Here is a 21,701-nt window from a genome sequence, read left to right on the forward strand (position 1 = left end):
CTCCCCTCGCTGTTAAGACGACCGCAATTCGTTGAGGCATACTGGCTACGCTCTGCGTTATCTTCGTCTTGAGATTTTGGTCATTATACCAAACATCTTCGATGTTTTCCTTAAGCTGTTGTATTGTGGTATTATTCCGCTGGTATACGGCCAATTTGAGGTATGCCCAACAATTTTCGATGGGGTTAAGGTCCGGTGAATTGCCAAGCCATGGCAAAACCATTATTTCCATTGAGTTCAGGCAATTCATGCTCATCCTGGATGTGTGACATAGAGCTTCATCTTGCATAAAGGTGTATTCGTCTCTCGGACACTTCAGGATCTCTAAATATGGCATCAAAACGTTTTCCAGCACCTCCACGTACTGGACAGAGTGCATTGTTCCCTCAACAAAATGTAGCGGACTTGGTCCCTCTGAGGTTAAACAGCCCCAAATCATAACACTGCGGGTGTGTTTGACCCTTGGAAGCACACAATCTTCAGAATATCGTTCTCTGGTTCTTCTGCGAACGAAATTTTCTGTTTTTGTGACCGCTTCCAATCGGCATTCATCGCTGAAGATGATCTGTAAGAAGAAAATCACAACCACAAAAAAGTGTGAATATTCACCTCTTCTTATTACTGCTATTTGAAAAAGGAAAAAAATGTTTTTCTTAAACTTACTTTTTTTCAATATACCGCCGCGAAGCCTCTGTGAAGTTTTGCCCAAAGTTTCCGCCGATTTCGCATACAGGGTGTCAGTTTTGGCTTTTTTGCTGGTCGTCTGCAAAAAAATCCATTTTCGTATAAGCGTCGTCGTAATGTTTTTTCCGAAATATTTACTTCAGATTTCTGAACCTCTCCTCATTTCTGTTTCAGAGAACTGTTTGGACGATTTTGCTATCCTGCCTGATTGAGGTGATGCGTTCTCGGCGACAATTTTGGCGATTGTTTGAAGTTACCGCTAAAACGTTGTTGGTATTTTTTTAATTTTTTGGCAACATATACCACAGACGCCTTGGATATTCCAACGTTTCTTGCTATGTCTGCATAGCTAAGATTCTTGGCTTTCAAAAGAATTGCAATTTGTTGCTTTTGTCCCGATGTCAAATCCGACTTTCGGCCCATTTAAAAAAAAAAAACTGGTTAAATTGAAAAAAAAAACGAATAATCCACGTGGCAAATTCAAAAGATATGTATATTTTGTAATTACTGTTGTTATATTTTAGATTTATGAATATTTACTATTCAATTCTTTCACTTTTCAGACGATCTCAATTAGTTTTTTTGTGCTCCTCACATAAGATCGAATTAATTCGCACTGGCACTTGCACACTTAACTTTTCACTTATAAGCAAAAAAACTGATCCTTTTGTAATCTTCGGATGCCAATAGACCCGAAATTCTTAAAAACATCTAAGAACTGGTTAAAACCCCCTTAATACCCTTTTTTATTTGGAAAACCCCAAATTAGATTGAAAATTTTACCTGATATTTGAAGTTTTCAGAAAAAATGCCATCGGTCATAATTCAATGACCAGGTACTGTATATACTCACGTGAACAGGGGGAGCCATTGAACAAATTACTGTTACCAAATGCAATAAAAAGTAATCATTATTTCTTTATTTGTTTTCACGAGTCAAGAAAACATAATTTCAAACTATTATTAGTCCGAATTAAATAGGCAGCGAAAAGTTTTGATTTCTAATTCAGAACAATTTCAGTTAAGTGGTTGTTCGACCAGCTTGGCAGCGGACGGCCATATGAAAAAATTTTCACAAGTCTCAGGCTCGGTTTTGCAAATAACTCTTGCAATATTACTTTCTCGGATAACATCAATTTTTCGTTGATTTTCACAACTTAGCTCCCATTTAAGCGGATACCTGTAAGCTGCCATATTTTCCCTGATTTTCATTAAAATTATTTAAAATGAAGAAGTCTATATATTTTTTCCCCCAAAATTGGCATACAGTTTATTTATAAAATAATATAATTTTTTTTTTTCTTTTAATCATTTAAAATGGCAGATGTACACTCAGTTCTTCCAGGAAGGTCACAGCGGAGCTTCTCAATCGGCGGGCATTGTAGGTTACTATACAAAAAACCAAAAATTTTTTTGTTTACTAATGTCATGATTTCTATATGAAATAAATGGAAAAAAAAAATTCGCGGAATAAAATGCTTAAAAAAAATGAATTTTTGTGGCGAACTTTCCTTCTATTTTTGCTTCGAAAAAAATTATTTTTTAGAAAAATTGTCGAAAACTTGTATTCACACTAATATCATAAAAAAGATATGTGCAAAATTTCAGGGAGATCGGTTAATAACTTTTCGAGTTGTCGGTGACGCCAATTCGAAAAAATAGTTTTGAGAAAAACGCGTCTAAAGTTTGAATACATGAAAATTCCTCTCCCAGCGCTCGAACGCAAATAATAGAGTCGTCACGGTTGACGATCTATAATATAAGAAATACTTAAATTTACATTCTAAAATTTTTTTCACATATTCTTAAAGGATTATATTAACATTTTATGAAAAAACATTTTTTTTTTTTCGAAATTTTACAGGTATCTGTCCCCTTAAAATTTGCCCGTAAATTGTATCTCTCAATTTATCATATAAAATTTAGCAGCTTATTCATATCAACTGATATTATTTCACTTTGAATAGTCATACCTGTATGCCGCTCTTTGACAATAAATTTTGAACGGAGTGCATTTTGAAAAAATGTATTGATGTTAAAAACAAAAATTACCTAACATTTTATGCGTAGTCGTTAATCTTATAGAACCCTGGGCTGTATTAGAGAAGGTTCTCACTGCTCTCCATCAATCCTGTTTGTTGGATAAGAATACCCATACTTCCATGTTCCTACTTCACTCTTTTAACGCAACTTTGATCTTTCCAATTTCATCCCTCTAACGGCAATAAAAGGAGCATTTTTTCTCCTTTGATTGACTCGAGGTTAGATTAGGTTAACCAGGTTGCTTGTCTCAGACAAAACACTCCGGGGCGCTTAGGCCTATTGCGACAACTGCATTTAAATCACCTAACTAAGTTGCTTAAACCACTTGGATCTTTTTAAGATGGTACCTAGTCCTCCATAGAGGCATCTCACAAATTTATCAGGTCTTCAAACAAATAATCGCCAAAATATTTCGCACGGCTTCTTTGAAGTGCAGGACACTCACAGAGAAGGTATTCTACGACTCAATTTTTTCTTCATCTCCACAGCTCCTGCAGAAGTTATTGTGAGGTTTACCCATTCTACTGGCTAGGGCACCAGGCGTGTGATATCTAAACCTGCTATATCCGCATGTGTAGCAAAAGAGTGAAAGCTAAGATGTATAAATCTTAGCCCGACGAGAGCAAGGCAGCTGAGAAGAAGGTGCTGAGATGATTCCCCCTTATCCTCCAGACAGCTGCTGCAGAAAGGACTTGAAGCAATCCCAAATTTCACCGCATGGATACCTAATGCACAATGTCCGATAGGGATTCCCGCAAAACTCAAGAGCTGCATCTTTTTTAGCCTTATAAGTTCTTTCAAACGCATTACGATATACTCGTGGGCAGAAGGATCTCCCGACTTTGCACATTTGCGCACTCGCCCAGCGTTTACTGATTTGACGAGAGGGCCAGCTTTCCAGGAGCAGAGCACAGATTTTCAAGGGTACCTCAATCCTCTCATTTCATGGCAAAACCATCTCGAGGGTCTAACTAACTTGTGAACCCAGCAGTTTTTCGTTATGCCACTGTGACCAGAAACTCAAATGAGCCTAATATCGTAGCATTCGGATGCAGTCAAGGAGAAGTCAAGTATTCCCCAAATTTCGAACGCACCAACAAAAATCCGAGAGTCCTCATTACCGCTTTGTTGTTGGAGTAAATGTTTACCTCCTTCACTGCTTCTTTGATTGCGACTACCACTTGGAAGACATTGCAGTGGTGCGATAGACTAAATTTGAGCTTAATGAGGAGCTCGTCGCAAGCTACTCTTCCACTAACTCTTCCGTCCAACTTCCAGCTATATATGAGCATGTTTGTCATACCCTGTCTCCAAATTCTGCACCCCGTCCACTCCTCCCTTGACGTAATATGAATGAAAAAGGTACCGGTGAGACCCAGTGAGGTCGTGCATTGATCAATCACCACGGAGTTGAACTCAAAGTCTTGCTTAAGTCTAGCTTGTGACCCAAATACCTAAAGATGATTTCGGTGCGTGCAATGGCAATCTTGCCTATATTGTCCACGGGCACCACATTCAATAATGCGTTAAGCGGTGAAGTAGAAGTAGCCCGAAGCGCCACATTGTTAGCAGTACAAAGATAATATTTCGCCCCAGGCTTATAAGACGAATAGTCGACTTGGTTCATAAATCATACAAGCTTTTCTTTGAGCTCTTCCTAATAGTCCGCATGGTTGTAAAAAGATATTTCTGAAGGAGTTCCACTGTCTTTACTTAGTGTCCCCAGAAAGAGGCAACCTACTCCTAACGGGCGTTCGCTTCTGTGTTAAAATTTTCATTTTTACTCACTTCTAATATGAAAGTATACGGCCTTTGGACCCGATCAGGCTATTTTAGCTTCAATTTTCATTGAATAATGAATGAAGCTATGACATATGAACACCCATAGCAAAAACATGTATGCCAATACCGAGCGACTTTTGCCCGTTTATGTACTTATCCAATGCCCGCTGAGTTGTCGCGAAGCTCACCTTTCCAGGAAAAGGCTAAAGGTACTTAAGAGAACCTCAAATCTCTCAATACGCAGGGCAACAACCTTGAGGGTTTCCTGCAACCAATAATTATTTCTTTGATAGCGGCTAACTCCGCTTGCAAAACACTGCCCTAGTCCGATAGTCTGAATTTGCGCTCACTGAGAAGCTCCTTGAATATTTTGCCAGCAACCCTTCCGTCCGATTTCAAGACATCCGTGGCGCTCTGTCTCCAAATACTGCCCCCCACCAACCCTTCCATCCAATTTCAAGGCATCCGTGGAGAGGCTTGCTTTGTCTCCAAATTGTGCACCCCGCCTACTCTTCCCTCGAGCAAGTGTGAAGGGGAAAATATTTCGCTCAGACCAAGCGAGGGTGTACAATGATCAGTCACCACGGAGATAAGCTCATAGTTTCTAAAAATGCTAAGGTAGCTTATGTCTAGATTCTAGTGTTTGGCACTTCAATCTGGTTGTGGGAAACGCCTGTTTTTCCTGCGATGTCCATGGGTATCACACTCGGTATTACCTTAACGGCTAGTGTGAGAGTGGTCCGAGGTGACCTACTGATACCAATAAGGGTAGACTACTGAAGTCTCTGCCGGTTCTTAACCGACGTCCCTCTGTCCAGTGAATCCTACCAGGCGAGAACTATGGACTGGATTTAAAATTGTGCTATACAGCCAGAATGTAACTTTAAACGAGAGGCGCCATCTTGTACCAATAGCGCCCCTGCATCCCTACAAGGCAACTGTTGCTTTCCTAATCCTCTCCTCAATTTTTTCCTTCTTTATTAGCGTTCTAACAAATTCATCAATTCATTTGATCCCACATCTCAAAAGTGGATTTTTTCAGAAAATTCGGAAAAGCTCCTCCTTCATCCTCCTTCGATATCTTTTCTGCAGTTGTTGGCACAATTAATTTTGAGTTGCTGCAGTATGTTGCTCGTTGGCGCCCCTGTATTTAGTCGCACGCTTTCTGCTGCGCTTTCAGGCAATTAAAAAAAAACCGCTTAATAGCCCACCAACCGTTTGAACATATCCACATATATAAATATTTACAATTTTATAAAATCACATAGGAGATGTGGCGCACAAAGAGCACATCGCATACGAGATGTTGCCAAAAGTTGTAGCGTACGTTTTTGTTATCTCAAATAATTGAGTAGTCCATCAAATTCGCGAAAAATCATTCAGGCACAAAATAGACTCCTTACACTGAGAATGCGCCCACCTTCTGTCTCGCAGCAATCAGCTGTCTACTTTCGCTAAACAGGCTGTCCATAAGCGGCTCAAGATAAACAACAGACCGCAAGGGAATATTTTAAATTGGATGGAGTGGATGACGCGGAGAAATGCTTGATTTTTCTTGGCGTGCACTCGCACACACATATCTTCTTTTAACATTTTCCCTTGCGAGCGGGCAGCTATAAATAAATGTCCGAGAATAGAGCGCGAAGCCTTTGCCTTCACTTAAAATTTTTGTATAAACATTAAAGTTTAATGTCTTTTCTTCATTTTTGTTTATGTTTCTGGCAATTGCAGGTCTTCCGTCAGCTGGAACGTCCCGCGGAACTGGAACGTTTGGAGTATTTGAAAGCCGTTGTGAAGACACATCGCGAAAAGTTCATCACCACCATTTTAAATAATACAGATGTGCTAAATCTCGATGAGCTAATAGCGAAAGAATTAGCCAAATATGAGGTGGTAAGTCGCAAAGAAAATATCTTAAGTAAGATTTATTAAGAAAACACATTTGAGCTAAATATACATACATATAAAAGGTGAAGTCCAAACTAAACAAGGCTAAACTAAAATAGAAACGACAGGAGCTTTGTTCTGATAACTTCAAGTTTATGTATTCCAAATAGTCCCTTCTGCCATCAATACACTGTTTGCCGCGATCTAAAAGCTTTTCGAAAGAGTGTATCAGGTCATTGACCTTCAGGATATCGGTGCAAGCCTTTTGGATGGCCTCTACGGACGCAAAACGTTTTCCTTTCATGACCAAATGCAATTTTCCGAATAGGTGAAAGCCACAGGGAGCCACTTTAGGTAAATACGATGACTGATTGATGGTTAAAATGCAATTTCTAGTCAAAAAGTCAGTAACAAGAGTCGATCGATGAGATGGTGCCTTGTCATGCAATAAGCGTCAGCTTCCTCCTTCGCGGTATTCAGGGCGAATTTGACGAATTCAATGCAAAAAATGCTTCAAAACGCCAAGATAGAAAATTGGCACGAACTTCTTGTGGACAATTCCCGTGGAATCTTAAAAACAAATGAGCATCGGCTTGATTTTTGACTTCTCCAAACGCGATTTTTGGGCGGTGGCTCGTCTGAGGCCTTCCATTCGGCATTTCCACGCTTAGTTTCAGGTTCATGTTGGGAACACTATGTTTCATCACCAGTTACAATGTTGTAAAGGAAGTTCTCGTATTTTCTCGCCTCTTTAATGAGGTCTTTCGAATGTTGCATTCTGAGCATTTGTGTTCCTCAGTTAGGTTGTGCGGAATGAAACATTCACAGACCTTTCGTAAGCCCAAACGATCAGCAAAAATGCGATAAGTCGATGTTTTGGAGATATTCAACTCCGATTCCATGAATTTTAACGATAATTTCAGTTCATTTTTGATAAATTTACGAACAATTTCGATGGAGTTTTCGGTGATTACTGATTTTGTTCATTGTCGTTTATAACCTCACAACCATCTCAGAATCGTGTAAACCACTCGTGAACTCTGGCACGAGATAGACACTCATTGCCATACACTTTTTTCATCAATTCAAATGTTTCGGTAAAAGTTTTACCGATTTTAAAACAAAATTTGATATTAACTCTTTGTTCGAAACTCATTTTTGTACCGATGACATAAACATACCGACACTTTACACGCAATAACTTCGCTTCTACTGTACTGAATGTCGCCAAGCTTTTACTGGAAGTCAGTGAGGAATGTAAATTCCAACGCATAAACTCATTGAAAAGATGGCGCCATCAAAAACAAGTGATAAGGTTTTTTTCCATGCAAATTAAAATAGTTGTTTTACTGATAACAATCCAAATTTATTTGTTTTTATTACATTAATTATATACACTTTAAATACACTGCGCGCTTTTGTACGCACTCGCTTGCTCAATACCACACTGCTTCTGAGCCTCTGCAGCGTCAGAGCATCGTTTAAGCAAGCATGGTTTTGCTCTGCACAGTCCAGGCATACTCGTTTATTGAATGCTGATATTGCCTCCTCCGATGTAATTTATTCGTATTTAGCATCACGTCGTTAGTTCCTTCACCGACTGTTTCGTCGTCTTCATGGCAGCATTTTTCATTCAAAGCTGTGGGTGCCGAATGAGGTTCAACAATCCATTGCTCGATTTCAGATTGAGAGACTTGCAGCAATGTTTCTACTTTGCGAAGCTAAGTTGCAATGAATTGCATATAGGATGCATCATCAGCTATTTGTAATCGTAACTCCGAAAGAGGGATTATAGCGGCACAATCCCAGTCAGACTTCTTTTCAAACAATTTTTGAAACGATAATTGAATTGAAGTTGCAATAATAGCAACCCATCCACGAGCTAAAAAGCATATTGCATTTTTCATATCTATATTTCGCAGCGGCTCATCGATAGTTTCTCCACGAGCAACAATGTGACTTAAAACGTTTTTTTGTAGTTCGATTTAGTAAGTCTCTTAACGTTTTGAACCATGGGTTGTACTAGAATCGTACAGTTTGCAGGAAACCACATTACCGATATTTGGCTATCGTAGCTCTTTAACTCGCCTTCTTTGGGATGCCATAGAGCATTATCAACAAGAAGAAGATTTTGCGCACGAAGGAAGTCTTTTACTTATTTATTTAAGCAATTTTTGATTAAAATAGGGTTCTTTGTTTTATCAAAAAATTAACATACTACTGGAACAAATGTTCTTCAAATAAAGCTAAGATCACTCAAGCGCTTTTATTTCCTTGGTATACAACAGGCATTTCAGTAAAAGAATTTAATGAACGCAGATTCACCGATATCCCATTAACCCGTACTTACTTTCTTCACAAGGGGTCACATGCCGTTACCGGATTAAGGCCGTCTATGCGTTGCGCACATCTGCTCCAATTTATTACACCAAGCGATGATACGGTTCCCTCGACTTGGTCCTTTTATTGGCGTTCCCCTACGTCGTTGTCCTCTAACTTAACACCTTCTTTGCTGGAGCTTCTGCATCCATAAGCTCGACGTGGCCAAGCCAGCGCAAGCGCTGAAAATTGATGTGCTTCACTTTGTGGTTCATTCGGTCGTAGTACTTATTGGCAACACGAAGAGGACAGAAGTATCTTTCTCTTGAATACCCCAAGAAATGCTGCATTAGTCTGCAAATACAACCCATGCTCCAGCGCCCTATGGTGTGAGAACGGGCAACGGATAGAGTGTTAATTTTGTCGGGCGAGCTACAAATTTACTTACTAAGACCATAATAAAACCTATTAGCAAATGGAATTCGTCGGTTTATCTCCAAACTGGCATCGCTTGTTATTATGACGGAGGATGGTTCCATGTGCAGAAACCCACGCAAGTGGGAAAAGTCGCTGATCGCCATTCACTTGGGAATGGCCAAAACGATTCTTCTGCATACGGTCCAATCAGCTTACAAGTTCCGGGCTCCGCACAAGTATCTTATGGATAGCTTCCAATCATCCGTTCGAGAGCGTACTAAAATTAGAAGGCGATGCAACCCAGTATTCTGGTTGTGCGCAGGATTTGGGACCCCCACCTAAAAACACCTATTGCAGTGAAGATCCAATAACCCATATTTTTACTTTATGATTTTCAGTAGGATTTGCACAAGCAAGAAACGTTATTCTCTCCTTACTGATGGTATGCCCCTGAGCTAAGGTTTCTCTTGAGCGCACAAAAGTTTTATCGGTTAAGAGCTTCCAAAATAAGTCAGACTCATCGGCATTGCATATCTGCTCTTTTGCAAACTGAAATTAAAATGAAATTTTAAAAGCCGAGCCAAGAAGCACCGAGAGATTTGGTAATTCCTAAAACACTCAGGTTAAAAAGCCTATTATATTTAATCTGGAAAGGGGCTAGATAGTCAAGGAGGAAAGGAGAGAAATAACAGAAGGAAAAATATAGGATAGAATAGAGCAAAAGAAATAGTTAGGCCTGTGAGCATTTTCCAGATTCTTTGGCAAATATGAAAATATCCTCCAATTTAAGAGAATGAATTTTACTCATTCTCATGACGTCGGAACCCAAATTTCGCAGCCCTGCTCTAGCAAATACAGGGCACTCATAGAGAAAATGTTCAGTTCTATCCAAATCCTCTAAGCAAGATAGGCAAATTGGGTCCTCACTGATTCCAATGGTGGTCATATGCAGACTCACATGGGTTATGTCCTGTAATAAAACCGATCATCAACCCAACGTCTTTTCTACCAATTTTTAGAAGCAAGTTCGACAGTTTTCTGTTCGCACTTTGTAGCTCTGTCGCATCGTAGACCGGACCATCGCTCGTTATGTAGATTGCACACATAACCGCTGATCCAATTCATGATTCCTGCAGAACTGATTCAGATTAGGTTCTGACCCTTGTGGGGAAACCGCTGATCCACGGTTGGCCAATTTATCGTCAATTTCGTTTCCTCGAAGAGCGGAGTGTCCCAGAACCCATATAAGTCCAAGCTTATTTCATCTTCATTCATGAAAAATCTTTCAAGTTTGCTTTGCGTTATCCAGAGCCTTTAGTGCAGCCTGACTGTCACTGAAAACTCCAATCTGTTTCCCGCTCCATCTCCTTTCAATTATCCATTATGCCACTTTCAGAATGGCAAACATTTCCCTTTGAGAAACACTTGCCATTCCTCCCTGCTTCCTGATAGCTGCTACTCTCGGTTAAGTACCATTCGGCTCCAGAACCTATTTCATTCTCCATCCGGGAAAGAAAATATCCCTCAAAACTCGTTGAATGCACACTGAATTACTTCATTGCATGAGCATCAAATTCCCCTCCTTAGGTACCAAAAACAACAACAGCAAAACAAACAAACTTCAATCCATAACTGTTTTGTTAAATTTGTCCAAAAATGGGTTGAGGGAATCCCTCTTATTTGATAAATTATCTCCGCAAATTCTTAGTCATCGTATTCCATGCCTCTTTTTAAAATTTGACATGGAAGTCAACCAGGCTTTTTCATGTAATAACTCGGATTTCTCTTTTAGCAAATCACTGGTAATTCGTAAGTTTTTGGCTCTTTGATCCAAAAACCGATTGAACAGCGCATTTTCCATTTTTGAAAACTCAGAAATCTTAAGAGCATTGCTTTCACCTGGATCGGACTCAGATAGCGCAACAACCTTCTTTATGAACTGTTAATTTTTTGACGTGATAACGTCTTATAATTCGATTTAACAGGCTGCACGCACGAAAAAATGTGTCGTTACCTTGCTCATTAGTGTTACCTTGCTCATTGCCCTTACCTTGCTCATATGTCGTTACCTTGCTCATTGCCGTTACCTTGAATGAACTGCAAGCGAAAGCGCGGAACGAACGACAAAGCAAACAAAGCAAACGAACGGCAACGTTCGACATCTTGCTCTCTCCTACTTAAGTGAGCGTATATGTGTATGTATATGCGCATATGTACATATATAAATTCACTTATTTGTATTTGAATATGCCTTCTTATTGATTATTATTAATTTGATTTACTTGAAGAATATAAAATAAAACCAAGTTTGTTAATAATACCTGTTGTTTTAATGTTATTATTATTTTTTGACGTGATAACGTCTTATAATTCTATGTAGCCAGCTGCACGCACCAAAAAATGCGTCGTTATCTTGCTCATGCGTCGTTACCTTGCTTGAACAGCATGTTATGTTATGTTATGATACGTTATGTTATGTTATGTTATGTTATGTTATGTTATGTTATGTTATGTTATGTTATGTTATGTTATGTTATGTTATGTTATGTTATGTTATGTTATGTTATGTTATGTTATGTTATGTTATGTTATGTTATGTTATGTTATGTTATGTTATGTTATGTTATGTTATGTTATGTTATGTTATGTTATGTTATGTTATGTTATGTTATGTTATGTTATGTTATGTTATGTTATGTTATGTTATGTTATGTTATGTTATGTTATGTTATGTTATGTTATGTTATGTTATGTTATGTTATGTTATGTTATGTTATGTTATGTTATGTTATGTTACGTTATGTTATGTTATGTTATGTTATGTTATGTTATGTTATGTTATGTTATGTTATGTTATGTTATGTTATGTTATGTTATGTTATGTTATGTTATGTTATGTTATGTTATGTTATGTTATGTTATGTTATGTTATGCTATGTTATGTTATGTTATGTTATGTTATATTATGTTATGTTATGTTATGTTATGTTATGTTATGTTATGTTATGTTATGTTATGTTATGTTATGTTATGTTATGTTATGTTATGTTATGTTATGTTATGTTATGTTATGTTATGTTATGTTATGTTATGTTATGTTATGTTATGTTATGTTATGTTATGTTATGTTATGTTATGTTATGTTATGTTATGTTATGTTATGTTATGTTATGTTATGTTATGTTATGTTATGTTATGTTATGTTATGTTATGTTATGTTATGTTATGTTATGTTATGTTATGTTATGTTATGTTATGTTATGTTATGTTATGTTATGTTATGTTATGTTATGTTATGTTATGTTATGTTATGTTATGTTATGTTATGTTATGTTATGTTATGTTATGTTATGTTATGTTATGTTATGTTATGTTATGTTATGTTATGTTATGTTATGTTATGTTATGTTATGTTATGTTATGTTATGTTATGTTATGTTATGTTATGTTATGTTATGTTATGTTATGTTATGTTATGTTATGTTATGCTATGTTATGTTATGTTATGTTATGTTAAAGTATATTATGTTATGTTAATGTTAACTCATTCTCTATATCCATAAAAAATATCTATCAAACAAATAAAATTAAAATTTTCTTTTGAAAAATGCAACCATTCAATTAGTATTTTCCTATGACGTTATCACGTTAAACTATCGTCAGTAAACCGACTTTACAGACAACCTCTTTTTTTTTTTTTTACTTCGCGTTATTGTTGCGCCATGCACGTGAAAATTTTTGGCTAATGAATTCATTTGTTCGGGTTTTTCTTTAATTATGAGCGGCGTAATTTTTCTCTCTGTCATTTCGTCAAGAAATAAATTAGACAGCACTTCGCTGCTTCAATTCAAAAAATGTCATTACCAGAATGACATCGACAGTACTTCCCCGAGCTTTATTCTCAAAAATACAGCGCAAGAAAGGCAAAAAAATGTTCAAGTATTCAGGTAAAAATATGCTAATGTGACAAGTACTGAGTACGGAATTAAAAAAAAACATTGTGTCACTAGTAAAGAGGCATGCAAGAGTCGAATTTCTACTGTATGTATACTCGTACTTGTATGTATAGTCTCTTTATTTAAAGTTATTGAAACTAAATTTAGTTGCCTAAAAAGTAGTTGTGCGTTGGCCGGGAATCGAACCCGGATCAACTGCTTGGAAGGCAACTATGCTCACCATTACACCACCAACGCAATATAGTTTGTTGCTATCACCGTCTGTGGCTTCTCACTAAGCCACACTTGAACACACAAAACTATAGCTTTGTCAAGCTAAGCACTTTTCCCAATTCTTAGTCGCCGAGTGAAGCGGCAAATGCTAACTGTTGTGATTATTTTCGATGCAGATAAGAACTTGTACGTATGCATGAATACTTTCATATGTTTGTGAGTATGTAATTTAATATGTACATATATACATACACGCATACATGTATGTATGTGTATCTTCCTTCTAATTTCTTTTGTTGATTAAATTTCAAAAATCAAAATTTCACGCAGAGGTCACGCAACTTTTTGGAATGTACAATACTTTACAAACTAAGAGTTCGCGGCTACGATAATACTTGAAACAAATTTCGTCTTATTATTTATTGATATTAAGGCTTATAAAATTCTAAGTAACTAGAATTCATCTTGTGATAAATCCAAACAAATGCCATTTTTTTATATTTTGAAGCTAGTAAACTTTACAACATTCAACGCGTGAACGTAAGATGGCTGTGCAAATGTTTCCATTTACTTTCAACCAATTTTTTTTCTTTGAACTCTATAACATTTGGCGTTATTTTAGCGGAACTTGAGTCGTGAAAACTTTTATACCGCATGAATGTGGTTTTGTATTGCTCATATAAAAAATCCACCTTGTGATTTGTTTAGTACGCAGTTTTCCCAAAATACTCTTTACTTTACCCATTTAATTATTTTGAGATGTCGGGTTATTTTTGAGTTCATTAGATTTTGTAGAATTTTTCTAGTTTTTCAGTTTCCTAGTCAGGTAGGTGAAATGGTTGAACTACCACTCTGGCAGTTCTCAAGCAGCACTAAAGCGCCGTTTCTATACCATTTTGTGACCGCCAACGTGCAGATATCTATAGTCAATCAGAAGCACCCAGCATCCAATTTGAATCATTTTTATTCAAACGAGGAGGTGATTGACTATTTTTCAGACTTGGACAAATCCTATTATTCGGAAAGAGTCAATAAACTAGAACAGTGTTGCATGAAATGTAGTGAAGCCTAAAAGGAGAGAATGTCGAAAAATAAAAATGGTTTACCGAAAACAAAATAAGTAGTTTTAATTTTTTCACGGACTTCTCCAACAACCGCCGTACTTTTATATTGAATATATGAATAAGTTTCCGGCCCCGTAAAAGAGGTGTCGCTGCTGATACTATTTTTGGGTTCACTCTGGTGATTTGAAGGTGTACCAGGTATATACATATGAAATTAGACTTTTTTTCGATATCAAACGCTTATTAACAAAAAATGTTTACAAATTTAATCTTCAAATTTGTGGATGCCGCGCCAAAAAAATTGGCCGTCTTTGGTCGGAAACCAATCATCGAGCCATTTTTTGGCTTCTTCGTGAGAATTGAAGCCCTGCTCGGAAAGTGCGTGGCCCATCGATGCAAAAAAATGATAATCGGAAGGCGCCAAGTCTGGTGAGTAAGCCGCATGCACCAGCGGTTCCCAATCGTACGTCTCCACCAATTCCCGGGTCGCTCTTGTTCGATGTGGCGGTGCATTGTCACATTGTCAGTTCTTGCGGCACCTATCTTCCGACCTTTAAAATCATGCCCTTGTCTTTCAAACGTTTGGAAATGGGTTTTTGGGACACTTCCAACTGCTCTGCCATCATTTCTTGCATTTGACAATCATTTTCATCCAACAATGCTTGCAATTCGGCGTCCTCAAACTTTTTCGGTGGCCGGCCACAGTCCTCCTTCTCCACGCTAAACTCACCACTTCGGAATTTTTCAAACCACCTGAAGCACTGTGCTCTACTTAGAGCATGCCCACCATAAGGTTCTATAAGCATTTGATGGGCTTGAGAAGCGTTTTTCTTCAATTGATAACAGAAAATCAGGGATGTCCGCAAATCGTAGTTTGAAGGCACGAAATTCGACATTTTTAAGAGCGACAAAAATGCATTGTTGTATGAAACCTAACAAACAATGAACTGAATATTGTTGACAGATGACAGACGAAAAAACAAGCCATCTGGAAGGGTTTAAAAATACTCATAGCGACGTCTATGGACTAATAGCTGAAAGTCTATGTGAGGTCTTGATCGCAGCAGTTGATATTCGTTTGAAGCGTAAAGATCATTTTTTATCTGACTTCAAAAATGTCTACATTCATGCTGGAAAAATATCATTTGCGGGAACCTTTTAAGGAAAAGTGTAGCTGAAACGTGTCGTATATTGATCAATACTTACGGTAATCTCGCTCCATCAAATACAACTTGTAAAGAGAGGTTTTGACGCTTCCAAAGTGGCAAGTTCGAAGTGAGTAATAAAGATCGCGAAGGGGCACCGAAAAGATTCGAAATGGAAATCACTAAACTACAACAATTATTGGACGAAGACGCGTGTCGAAGCCTTGATGATATGTTGACAGATTAACCGTCGGCACACGTTTGCACGCGATGGGAATGGTCCAGAAAGCAGGTCACTGGGTGACGTTTGGTGACGTGTGAGAGCTTCTTGAACGCCAGAAAAGAAAAGGTTTTCTGAATCGCCTCTCACTGGCGATAAAAAATGGATCTATTATGATAACCCTAAGCATCGAAAATGTTGGAGCCCGCCAGGTGAGCCAGGTCCATCGACAGCGAAAAGAAATATTTATGCTTCAAAGGTTATGTTGTGCCTCTGGTGGGATCAGAAGGGTGGTGGGATCATCTATTATGAACTCCTCAGATCATCTGGAACCATCACTGGTGATCGTTACCGACAGCAGCTAATGCGTTTGAATCGAGTTCTCAAAGAAAAGCGGCCGGAATGGAACGGTGGGCATGACAAACTGCTTTTGCTGCATGACAACGCCAGGTGACGCGTTGCTAAATCGGTCCAGAAATATTTAGAGGGACTGAATTGGGAAATCTTACCCCACTCGCCATATTTCCCAGTCATTGCACCTTCGGATAACCATCTGTTCGGATTAATGCAGTCAGCCCTTATTAGAGAGCTGTTCACTTCTTACGAGAGCATCGCAAACTGACTCAATGAATGGATCAAGTCAAAAGAACTCGAATTTTTTGACAGAGGAATCTGTATGCTACCTGTAAGATGGAGTAAATTTGTAGCTTCCAATGGCAAATACTTCACATATTATCATAAATTATTGAATTGTTTAAATAATTCGAAGCTTTTGCTAAGAGAGGACGGAAACTTATTCTCATACTCAATATATAAAAAAAATAGCAAACATTAAAAAAGGGGATTGGTCAAAACTGTTCTAAATGTTGAGGTCTTAAATTTTTTTCGCGGGCTGTACTATGAATAATTGGGTGTAATGATGTAAAGGAGTCCTCACTCACCCATTACCCAAAACGCATTTCATGCAAATTCATTACTGAAATTCACCACTCATTTTCCTATCTAAAGCATACATACATACATACTATGGATAAGTTCGTGCTGTTTTACAACAGATGGCGTAACTTGATTATTATTCCATCGATCCACATTTCCAAACATTCATTGGAGAGCTACTGTCGTAAGGCACAAACGTCAGTATAAGTTTTTTATTTGAAGCGTAAACAACAATATTTTTACCACACTTGAAAATGTCGAATTTCGTGCCAAATAATGTGTTTTTGCGGGGAATTTTTTAATATGAAGAAAAAAGCAGCCGAAAGTCATCGTATCTTGGTGGAAGTTTATGGTGAGCATGCTCTAGCTGAGCGAACGTGCCAGAAGTGGTTTGCACGCTTTAAAAGTGGTGATTTTGGCCGCGCCGCCAAAGTTCATGGATACCGAATTGGAGGAATTGCTCGATCAAGATCCGGCTCAAACGCAAGAAGAGGTTGCAAAAACTTTGGGAGTTGATCAATCAACCATTTCCAAACGTTTAAAAGCCATGGGAATGATCCGAAATTCAAATTTCAAAAAAAAACCGCACGAACTTATTCATAGACCTAAATGTATATTAGTACTTATATAACACATACACCAGTACATACACAGTATGCGTACCTTTCCTTTATCACTTCTCCTTATCGCCCACAGGCTGTACAGGAAGCCGCTGAAGGTGGTCTTCTCATTGAGGCCGATAAAGACTTTCCAGAGCCCTATGAGCGCTGGAGCATTTTACAAGCTGTGTTCTTCTCATCGACTGTGTTAACGACAATAGGTAAGTGCCAAAGCAGCAGAATACACCAGCACTCAGAAAATACGGCTGAAAAAAAAACATATTTTTACCAAAAATAATAAACCGCACTTGTAAATAAACAACCACAAAATTCGTTTACTCGGTGGAATGTGCTTTCAAAAAGGAGTAAATTTTGTAGAATAACACAAACCTTTTATTTTTATATTCCATCCTTGCCGTGCCTACATTTTCATTTTACCCCCAGCACAACATTTCCCTCCTACATGCAATGTGCGCTCCTTGTCGCTTGACTTGTTTGTTGTTGTTGTTGATGTTGTTGTTCGTTGTTGATGTTAATGTTTTTCGTTTTTTTAGGTTATGGCAACATAGTGCCCGTAACGACGGGCGGACGTGTTTTCTGCATCTGCTTCGCTCTGATCGGCATTCCATTTACGCTTACCGTCATCGCGGATTGGGGTCGCCTCTTTGCGACGGCCGTCTCAGTGATGGGCAAATACATGCCGAGTAAGTCTTGGCCATTGTTGTATTTGTATTTGCATTTTTACAGCCCACGCATACTTGAGTATTCTATACGAGTGTGCATCACTAAATTTGTTGCTGTACTTTTCACTTTTGGTTTTTTTTTTTATTTAATTTTCTCTTTTTCTTTTTGTTTTTCTCTTTTTTCACAGAGGTACCGAATTTCACGAATTTCATCGGCAAAACATGGTTTTATGCCATTTTGGCGGTTTGTTTCTTGGGCGTCTATTTGGCTGCGGGCGCCTGGTTGTTGCTGCTCTGGGAAGATGACTGGACATTCTTTGATGGCTTCTATTTTTGCTTCATCACAATGACAACCATTGGTTTTGGTGATCTGGTGCCGAGTATGTAAAGTGACAATTGTCGCATTATTTTTATTTTTATATTTTTTTCTTTTGGAGATTTTACCAATTTCTGGAATTTCAACTACTTTCTTTGCTGCGGCTTTTCTTTTTCTTTAACCATTTAATTCTCTTTTGTCTCTTCTACAGAGAAGCCAAATTACATGCTGCTCTGCACTTTGTACATTCTCATCGGTCTGGCGTTGACCTCCACCATTATCGAGTTGGTGCGCCGGCAATATGCCACCAGTTGGGCGAAGCTGCAAGTAAGTGTTGCATGCTGTGAAGCGGATTTTATTAGCTGTCGCGCAATAAATTCGCCACGCGTTGCGCTAAATCAATTACAAAACTTTTTCCTCAATTTCTTTGTTAGCCTTTGCCTTTGCATTTGTTTTTTCTTCTGTTTATGTGTACGATTTTTTTCAATTCTACTTCTCTTTTTTTTTTTTTTTTGTTGCTTTGTTTATAGGAGCTTTCCGGTCCGATGGCCGAGACTTTGCGGCGACTGGGTGAAACTGCTGGCTATGGCTTGGACTACATGGCATTGCAGAAAGTCTTAACGGTATGTATGTCTGCTTGCACGCACGTAGTGAAAGTTATCGCGAACTTTTAAATGTGTAAATAGTTTTATTGCTTTTCTTGCGATAAACAAAGAAGTTATTGAATTCTTTTACTCCTTTTGATATGGAATATTAATAATGAAGCAATGAAAGTTTGAAAACTCATTAAGTGAAACACATTTTTTTTTTTAATTTTTTTTTTTTTGTATATTGCAAAAAACACGAAAGCATGTCCTTAAAAATAATCAATTCAATTTTCGGAATTAGCAAGCGATTATATAGGGTGAACGATATGAAGATGTTACCAACTTCACACTGCTTGTATCTGTAAAACAGCTCATGACATCAACGTCAAAATTGTTCTAATGACAGTTCAATATAATGTTTATGAGCCATCAAAAGCATTTGCGTCTCAGTTTTGTTGAATTTTTTTTCTGTGAAGGAATTTAAACGTATTTGGCTGGAAAATCACAACCAGCCATTGTTCGTGAGCTCAGTCACCTCAAAGTGAATAAAATGTTTGTGTATCGCTCTATAAAACGTTACAATGATACTGGTAGCATTGCAAAACGCTATGGAGGTGGACCAAAAAAAACCGCAACAACGCCAGAAATGGTTCGGAAAGTGAAGCCTCGACTTGAACGAAATCCACGTCGAAGTGGAAGAAAAATGGCCAAAGAACTGAAAATTTCGCAAGACAGCATTCGACGCATTTTGAAAAATGAGCTCAAGGTCAAGGCTTACAAGTTCCAAAAAGCACACGATCTTTCACTCCAGCAAAAAAAAGTTCGGTGCGAAAGAGCAAAGGAGTTGTTGCGGTTGCACGAACGTGGCGAATTTCCTAACATTGTGCTTTCTGATGAAAACAATTTCCAAATTGAGCAGTTCATAAACACTCAAAACGATCGTGTTTACTTGACCGAACGCTCATACGAGAATTTGAGCCTACGTATGGCCACTCGAAGTAATTTCCCATCGCAAGTAATGGTTTGGGCCGCAGTCACCGCTCGTGGACGCTCTCCAATCGTTTTTACCGGGCCTGGTGTCAAAGTGAATGCGACTGATTATCGAGAAAATGTTTTAGAAGCTGCTTTAGAGCCGTGAGCCGTGGACACGCAAACATTTCGGTTGTAGACCATGCACGTTCCAACAGCACTCGGCACCGTCTCATAAAGCTCGTATGAACCAAGAATGGTTAAAAAATCATGTTCCACACTTCTTTTCGTCCACACAATGGCTTTCAAATTCGCCAGACGCAAATCCGATGGACTATTCTATCTGGTCCATTTTGGAGAGAGCAAGGTGAGGACTCAAAAATATGTCAGTTCCCTACTGCGCTGCGCTGAAAAAAGCGATTATACGAGAATGGGCCAAAATACCTCAAGATCACATTCGTGCAGCATGCAACTCATTTTTTGACCGTTTGAAGGCTGTAGTCAAGACAAAAGGTGGTCATATCGAGATAAAGTGAATATATTATGTTAAAATTGTAATCATTTTTGAACAATTTTGCCTTTGAAATCAATAAAAACTAATTTCACACAAAAAAGTTATGGTGTTTTGAATAGGTAACACTTCATATCATTAGGTTGGGTTAGCCTGGTTATCATTAAACCCCGCATAGACCTTTTGGTCCTTCTACCGATACGAAATGGAGACCGACCTCTATGAATACTGAAAGTACCATAGGCATCAAGTAGAATGTCAACGCTTTTGGCGTATCTAAGCAGAGCTGAGAGATCCGCTTTTGAGACGTGCTCCAGACCCTCAAACAGTGGGGCTCCCAGGTATTTTAAACGCGTTTTTAATAATGCCGGACAAACGCACAGAAGGTGTTCTAAAGTTTCCTCAACATCCGCTCTGCGCATTTCCTGCATTTGTCCGTGTTAGCAATCCCTATCTTATGACCTGTCAGACCTACCTATAATGGCTCTGCAGTCCTTTCGTGAGAGCGTTAGCACGAATTGAGTCAGTTTTTTGTCGTTAGTTCTACACATAACTTTTGTGGTTTGGCATGTGGTCAGATTACTCCACTTAGCTTCCACTTAGTTCCAGCTTAGTTTTTTCATGTGGTCATCCATTTCGTTGTATATTGTATGCAGCGGTTTTAGTATGTCGTTCTCTTGTTCAAATGGTACTCTCACAGCACTTTTTGCCATCTCATCTACTAAATATTTCGTTTCCCGTAATGCCCTTGTGACCAGGTACCCAATAGATATGCAGCCTTCTGTTTGCAGCTAGCCTTTCTATGGCCTCCCTGCTCCGCTGAACATTTTTGGACTTAATACAATATAAGCTTATGGCTTTTATTGCGGCTTGACTGTCCACGTATATATTAAATACTGAGTTCTTTCCTATTCTTGTGTAGGCTAGCTCCGCGGCTTTCCCCACAGCAAAAACTTCCGCTTGTAAAATACTGCTCTAGTCTGACAGCTTCATAGACTGTGTAATCCCTAGTTTTGAGCAATAAATGCCCACTCCCACTCCGTCCGAAGTTTTAGAGTCGTCTGTGTAGATGTGAAAAGTCCTACGGCCAGGCTTCATGCCTTTGTGCCATCTCTCCTCTTCAATTGAAGTACGGAGTCATGTAGTCTGTGCATCCTGAACTCCTCTTCCCTATTGAGCTATGTCCGAAGGTTCTACAGGTGAATACTCCAGCAGCCACTAACCTCGCCGCGGATTTCGCTGCCAGGTTTTCCGCCATTAGGTCAATAGGTGGCATGCTGAGTATCATTTCCAGCGCCGACGTTGGAGTGGTTTCCATCGCTCCTGTTATACATAGAGCAGCGAGTCGCTGAATCCATTCCAGTGGCGTT

At 38.5% G+C, this 21,701-nt stretch overlaps 1 non-coding gene and 1 pseudogene across 1 annotated transcript; one reads left to right on the top strand and one right to left on the bottom strand.

Annotated features, from left to right (window-relative positions):
* Positions 1–21,701, top strand: part of LOC129237183 (uncharacterized) — a 179,600-nt pseudogene that overhangs the window by 149,801 nt on the left and 8,098 nt on the right.
* On the bottom strand, positions 13,254–13,325 carry Trnag-ucc (transfer RNA glycine (anticodon UCC)). The gene has a single exon. It is a non-coding gene; the product is annotated as a tRNA-Gly (tRNA).

This window comes from Anastrepha obliqua, chromosome 2 (genome assembly GCF_027943255.1).
Source record: "Anastrepha obliqua isolate idAnaObli1 chromosome 2, idAnaObli1_1.0, whole genome shotgun sequence".
NCBI classification, from domain to species: domain Eukaryota; kingdom Metazoa; phylum Arthropoda; class Insecta; order Diptera; family Tephritidae; genus Anastrepha; species Anastrepha obliqua.